Source organism: Calonectris borealis, chromosome 2 (assembly GCF_964195595.1).
Source record: "Calonectris borealis chromosome 2, bCalBor7.hap1.2, whole genome shotgun sequence".
Lineage (NCBI taxonomy): Eukaryota > Metazoa > Chordata > Aves > Procellariiformes > Procellariidae > Calonectris > Calonectris borealis.
The window spans coordinates 96,490,214-96,497,287 of NC_134313.1; the positions used below are offsets into that span (position 1 = coordinate 96,490,214).

General features: G+C 42.6%; 1 long non-coding RNA gene across 1 annotated transcript in view; it reads right to left on the reverse strand.

Moving 5' to 3' along the window:
- Positions 1 to 4,007: 4,007 nt before the first annotated feature.
- Positions 4,008 to 7,074, reverse strand: part of LOC142079087 (uncharacterized) — a 59,331-nt gene continuing 56,264 nt past the window's right edge. Inside the window, exon 4 of the long non-coding RNA XR_012672480.1 lies at positions 4,008 to 5,441. This is a non-coding gene — a long non-coding RNA (uncharacterized LOC142079087). The remainder of the gene's footprint in view (positions 5,442 to 7,074) is intronic.

The following is a 7,074-nucleotide window of genomic DNA, read 5'->3' on the forward strand; positions in this document are numbered from 1 at the left end:
TCGCTCCTGGTGCTGAGAAAACTCCTCTGCTGGTATGTACATTCCCACCACATATTACCAGCATTTCCATAAGAAGCTTTGGACTCAGTGAAGTGGTATTTTCTGAGAACAGTTTTCACTAGAAAATTCCCACCCACCTCAAAACCCGGCTGCCACAGTAATAACTCCACACAGCTATTGAGATCAGTTGGTGAAACCGAGGAGGGAAGATGCAAAAGCAGATAAATGCTTTTCTTTTTGCACCAAAGCTGGTTTTGTCACTCCCACCCCTACTATGGTTTGAGAGACCACATGACTCCAAGGCCAGAATTTCTTTTCAGCCTTAGGCTGAAACATTTGCATCATGAACATGCAATACAAACCACAAATAAATGTACTCACTTATCATTGCCTCTGCACTGAGTAGTGCTAAGTCTGCTTTCCTCCTTCCCATTCCCTTATTCAAAAGTGCACACTATGGACAAGTTGGCAAAAGCGGCAACACTTATCCAAGAATAACATACCAAACTCTCAGTCACTCACTCCGTACATGGACGTATGTCGCCTCAGCCACATCACAAGTATAGCCATCCTCTTCAGAGAGCACCAGAACAAACTCATCCTACATTTTCTTCCTGCATGTAAACAAATGACAGAGGAATAGCATATAAAAATCATCTTCCTGCTCCAAACTTACCACGATCGAATGTTTTCTGTGTCTCTGACACTTTTTTCCTCTACGGAAAGAAGGTGCCAAAGAGAAGAGGCCATACAGGAGACAACCTACTACTTTCCTTGGCACTGGGCCCAGAGTTTGTGTCACTACAGAAGAGTCCCTGGCACAGCAGTACAACTGAGGGCAATAAAAACATATAGTGATAAATGAAAGCTGAAAACCAGCTGCTTTTGTCTGGATACCACCCATCAACTTCATACCTATGTTTCAAATGCTTCTTCTGCTACCAATAGAAGTCTACAAGCCCGAAAAACAGAATCTTTCCATCTTGTCTTCAGGTACTTTATAAATGAGTAACATGGAGTTTTAATAAATAATCTATGGTTTTTATATGAAGACGCTATATAATTACAGCACAGAAATTGCATACATGTCTTTGAAATATTGAACATTATAAATGTAAGTATTCAAATATTAAAATCTAGAAGTATTCATAGAATGGTTTGGGGGACCTTTAAAGGTCATCTAGTCCAAGCGCCCTGCAATAAGCAGGGACATCTTCAACTAGATCAGGTTGCTCAGAGTCAGAGCCCCATCTAACCTGACCTTGAACGTTTGCAGGGATGGGGGATCTACAGCCTCTCTGGGCAACCTGTTCCAGTGTTTCACCACCTTCATCATAAAAAATGTCTTCCTTTTATCTAGTCTGAATCTACCCTCTTTTAGTTTAAAACCATTACCCCTTGCCCTATCGCATCAGGCCCTACTAAAAAAATTTGTCCCCATCTTTCTTATAAGCCCTCTTTAAGTGCTAAAGGGCTGCAATAAGGTCTCCTCGGAGCCTTCTCTTCTCCAGGCTGAACAACCCCAACTCTCCTCAGCCTTTCCTCATAGGAGAGGCGTTCCACCCCTCTGATCATTTTTGTGGCTCTCCTCTGGACCGAGGAGTATGCTTGCTTCATGACAACAGCTTAATTTCTCCATGACTGTCCACCAGTTTCCTCCAGGAAAAGGTTAGTTTGTAACCAGAAGGAAGCTGTACAAGGCTTCACTTTTGCACATATCTATTAGAGCTGCATGGTCTAAGGTGCGTACGTTGCTGCAAATGCACACCCTTTCACTTGGTAGCAGATGAATCAGGAATATTTAGTCTGTCTCACAGGCTGTAGACTCCAGGTGGAGTCCTGAGAAGTTGTAATAACATACAAACTTAGATAGTTTTCTGAACATTTAATATAAATGATAAAAAGGAGAAAGTTCTTTCCTTTTCTCCCTACCACTGACTACTCCCTTTTCCTGAAAGCTTTATTTTTAAAAAGAGCAATTAAAACTAGCAAGGTAGCTAACATAGTAGTCTACTACTATTTAAGGTGTCATAGGAATTAAAACATGACCTGTATAAAACCACGTAGGCTCATGCTATATACAAACAGCACCAGTGTTTCACAAGGAGTAGGTACTCCTGAGCAGCAGTCCAACCCCAGACAGCCACAAAGGGCTTGTGCTCAGAGCATGCCCGGGCTCAGCAAAGCTCAGCTTTACAGTGCTTAGAGAAAGCACGAAACGACAGCCCCGTCTGCGAGTCCTGCTTGCGTCAAATTTTGTCATCACTTTGCAGCAGTCTCAGCCCCAGCTCCTGGTTTGGTCCTGGAGCACTTGCAGGGACAAGGAATGATTGCAGGAGCCGGGTGCCTGCCAAGCAGGTGCCGTGCTGGCAGCCAACAGGGCTGGTGGGTCCCAGAAACTTTCCTACCCCGTGGAAGCGAGAAGCCTCGGGGGCTCGAGGGCCTGCTGGTCTCTGCTCCTGCAAGGCTTACGCTGTGCACAAGCCCCGTCAGGGCTGGCAGCGCAGCACTTCAAACACCCCCAGCACTGCAGAAATCTCAAGAAACAAAACTGATGTTCTCTCCGGGGCAGCTGGAAAGGGGTGGTGGTGGCACATTAGTTTGTATTGCATTTCTAGGCCTTGTTGGTTTTTTAACTAAAATATTAAATACGGTATTACAAGCACAGTAGGAAAAGTTGACTTTTATGGAGAGTGAAGGTATCTCCTCTGCAAAGTCTGATCTATTCGCTGAGAAATTTTCACCCACTGTCTTTCAGTAGCAGGAGACTCACGCTGAGAAATATGAAGCAGAAAGCTTTTGTTCAGAGAAAATTGCAAGAAAAAGGAAGAGGGAATCAGTGAAGGTTTTAACGTGAAGCTTTCCCTGTGGAAATGTTTCATTGTACGATACAGGCATACACAAAGATGCCAAAGGCAAGAAAAAAAGATTTTGGCTTGAAAGAAAGAACTTAAAATTTGGTTAGGACTCACCTTATACTGGACTTGCACAATAGAGGGGAGAAAAAAAAAAAATCTTTAAATAAAAGAAACTCCTAAGAGGAAACCCCATTGCTGAGATTAAGTAAAGCACTATCCAGGTCTACATTTGAAAAAGTTTTGCAAACACAACTACTTGGCTAGGAGCATAGGAAAAACAACATACCCATAACTATTTTGGCAACAGTCATAGCGTAGGTGCAGTCATACAAACGCAAGCAAGAGGCCCCGCTGGAGCACCGGGCCTCATGACTAGCTAAACCTCTGCAGGGAACCCAGAGAGTAATTAAAACAATTCAAGGGCAAGGATGCTGTGTAAGCACAAAACAGAGCATGAAAAACACATAGCTTTGTTGCTCTGGTATGCAGGCTGCGCCTCAGATATGAAACTACTTGCATTAATTGGAGGTAGGTAGAGGAATCAAGGCTAAAAGTAGAATAATTTGCCTTAGTGAGTGTATGAAATAAAAAAAAAAAAAAAAGCATTGCCAGTATGAACCAGATAATTGTAGGGGAGTTTTGGGATGTAGTCTTAGGAGGCTGCCTGTGCCTCAGCAATTGTATCAGTAATACCTCATAAGGCCAACATTGCCTGAGTAAAGGTGTTGGAAACATCAAATTCAAGTACAGATGTAGCAGAATTGAGACCAAAGCAGAGGCAGGGCAGGGGGAAGAGGTGCATTGCTTGTTTGCAAAGAGTTGGGGTAAAGAAAGGGAGGTGGTAAAGGTAGGAAAAGGATGGGTCCTGCAACAGAAAAAAGGGGGAATAAGACATAAAATCAGGTAAAGAAAAAAGAGGGTGGTATCTTCTAACAGTAGGAGTGCAGGCACCTACAAACAGCGCTGAAGCTACCTGTGCACCCAAGCTCACCAGGACACTGAAGGCAACTCCTGCAGACAACCCATGCGACTCTCCATCAGGTCCATGTCTGAAAGACTCAGTGGGGGCGAGTAAAGAGGGACAGGCTTACGCTCTGGCACCAAGTAGTGTGGGTGGGAAGGGTGGCAGAGTTATAATAAAATCGTTGGGGGTGATTTGTACGACCTGAGAATGAGTTTTACATTTGGTTTTAACTGTGCAAAATGATACAATTGTAAATTAATGGTAACAGCGTATCTATTAATAGTATATCTGTAATTAAGCTACTTACTAGTATGTTGTTAAATCAATAGATGTTGCTGTCTATTAAATCGGTTATGACTCAATATTGGCTGCAATCTCAAAGGGGAGAATTGGACCCTGAAGTAACAAGGAACAAAAAAAAAACAGACAAAAGCCAAACCAAAAAAACCTGTTTATTGCTATCCTTTCTCCAAGAACGGTACTGGCTATTGATTATAGTTATGAGAGGCTAGTGGTATAAGCTACTTCCCGGGGGAGGGATGGGGGGGTGGTGTGATTTGCTGATACAATTATATCAGCAGTCTTGTATCAGCCAACCCAAGAAGTTACAGACATTGATGTAAGATTTATCTGCTTACTAGTCTGCTATCTTTGTATCTTTTACTCTTCCCAATTATATTACAGATATAAGAATCTTCTTCATATGGAACAAGAGGCTTTTCCACTCTTCAATACTGCAGAAGTATCCAAACAAGGTGAAGAGTGGTCTAGATATATGAAGTCACTGACCCTCTTTAAGTAAATAGCTTTCTTTACAGGCATTTTTGAGCTGCTTATCTCCACGGTCAAAGCCTTCCATCAGACAGATAAAGAAACACACTTGTTGGCCAGCTAAGCAACCTGCCAAAACAGAATTCCCACTGCCAGCACTGATACCACTTCATTTAGATGTAGTTTCTCATCCCACAGGCTTCGGCTGTTTGAAGGGAAAGCAGTTCACAGAACAGATGGAGTTGGTAATAAAACTCTTTCTAGGAGATACAAGGATTACACAGGGAATGAAATGGCGAAACAGTGTCTGGAGTACATGCTTTAAACTTGAACCACTCAAAGTAAAATTCCTTCCCACTGAGAACAACAGTGGGGCAAAGTGGAAGTGACAGCGCAGCTTTCCAAAACATTAGCTGTCGTGGCTGTTTCCCCTCAGAACATTGGCTACCCAAAAACTACTTGAGACACACTTTCCAACCTCGCACCCACAAAAAAAAAAAATCTTGTGACTTGCCATTTTGAGTCAGTGTCAGGAGTACTGCCAAAAAAAAAAAAAAGATGAAGTAGCTGTCTCAAAAGAGCAAGAGAGAGTCTATGCACCAGACGGGGAAACGGTGCAGGCACTTGCCTGTGTACAGCAGAGCTCCTGAGCTCATCTGCAGAGTCGTATTTGGTTTCCACTAGGAGATCTACCCCAGCCATCCTGCATTCAGTGAAGTAGGAAGTCTTGTATCCCAAGAGTCCAGTGTTGTTCCACTTTCCTGGGCTGTCTGCTTGGCTTAGACTGAAATCTTTGCAAGGCAAGGCCCAGACTCCTGGATATCTGCAGAGCAGCTACCACAGGGCATCTGCAAAGATGAAGGACTGCTTGGAGTCAGCACTTTGAAAGCCACGAGCACCAGCAACACTGTTCCAAGAGGATGGGGTGAGCAGAGAGAAGGGGAGGTAAAGAACAAGCCCAGTGTCCAGGTAAACCGTTCTAGTCCAGACCAAGGCTCCATTTAACCCAGTAACCTGTTCCCAGCAGTGTGGACAAGCGAGTATGCAGAGAAGAGTAAGAGCAGGGCAAGCACGTATGGTATTTCTCCCGTATATTTTCCCCAGTTTCCAATGATTTTCATCTCAGGAGAGATTCTGAGCCTGATTTGGTTTATTTAGTGATCCCCAGTAGGTCTCTCTTTGAAGCATTTGCCCTATCATTTGATTTGCTTTGTTCATTGTTATTGAGCATTAAGCCGATATTTTAAATGAAGGACCATGATGATGTCATTCCTACCAAAAAATCTGGAGGTTATGTTCTCACAGTCCTGATCTGGAGTACTTTGCATTTTGTAATAAATTGCTATATCCAGTTTTCACTGTCTTTGTAGACCTTAGTGGGAAGGAACTTTTACTTTACATGATTCTAGTTTAAATGTATTTACTGTAATCCTAGACATTGTCTCTCCTTACTATTCCCTTTGCAATTGCGCTTGTTTTCGTCAACTATCAGCTGGGTACAACCAAAGTCCAGTCCAACTAGGCAGATCTGTAACCCAAATCTCTTTACACAACTCATACATGTTCCACGCCTAAGGACAGTTGTCTGGATTCTCACCCTGGCCCTGGACATACAATTTACCATTATGATAGTATCCAAAAACATGAAGCAAGGTCATATTCAAAGCAAGATCTCTTGGATTGCATTGCATTGGCTTTTAAATTTAATACATCATGGTTGAAATCTTGGCCCCCTCTTTAATCTATGGGGTTACTTTTATTACCTTCATTCAGGCCAGGATTTTGCCTGAGGAACAGCTTCTACTGTTTAGCATTATTTCATAATTGTCTTGTTAGGTGCTCTCCTGTTTGCTAAAGTACATAGGCTTTCCCCTCTTCAACTTTACTCAGTGGCAGAGCAAATGATACTTGGAGCCTTCAGAGCAAGAAAGGCTGAGATGGCCAAAGTGGTCTTTTATCCAACTCTGTCATGATACAGAGCCAATTTCTCCTTGTCTCCAGCTCAGAGAAGACTATTGCAGACATTTGCTTCAGGGTTGAATTTAGTTTTTAGCTTTTTTCCAGTTAGTGCTTTGTCCAGGAAAGACCTTTGTGGCAACTGCAGTTTGAAATTCTATTCCAATCCTGGATCTTAAACTGAATTGGAGAATTTTACCGGAGATGCAGCAACCCTCCCTCCTTTCCTTACTGATCATTCCCTGCCATCTGCAACAGCCCCTAATTTTTGCAGAAAACAGCTTTAAAAAAACCTAGTGTGAATAACAAGTGCTCAGTGTCACTAGTTAAATAACCAGGGGAAAAAAATTAAGTCTAGGTTTACCTGATTTGGTATACTGTTAAATAGTATATTCTTAAGAACCATTGAACAAAATGAATGTAAATGCAGTATTTAGCATAGTTAAGCAAAAAGGATTCATTCCAAAAAGTTTCCAGGCTTGCTTATTTGGTGTCAGCTTCATCAGACACACCTACCTTCCCTCT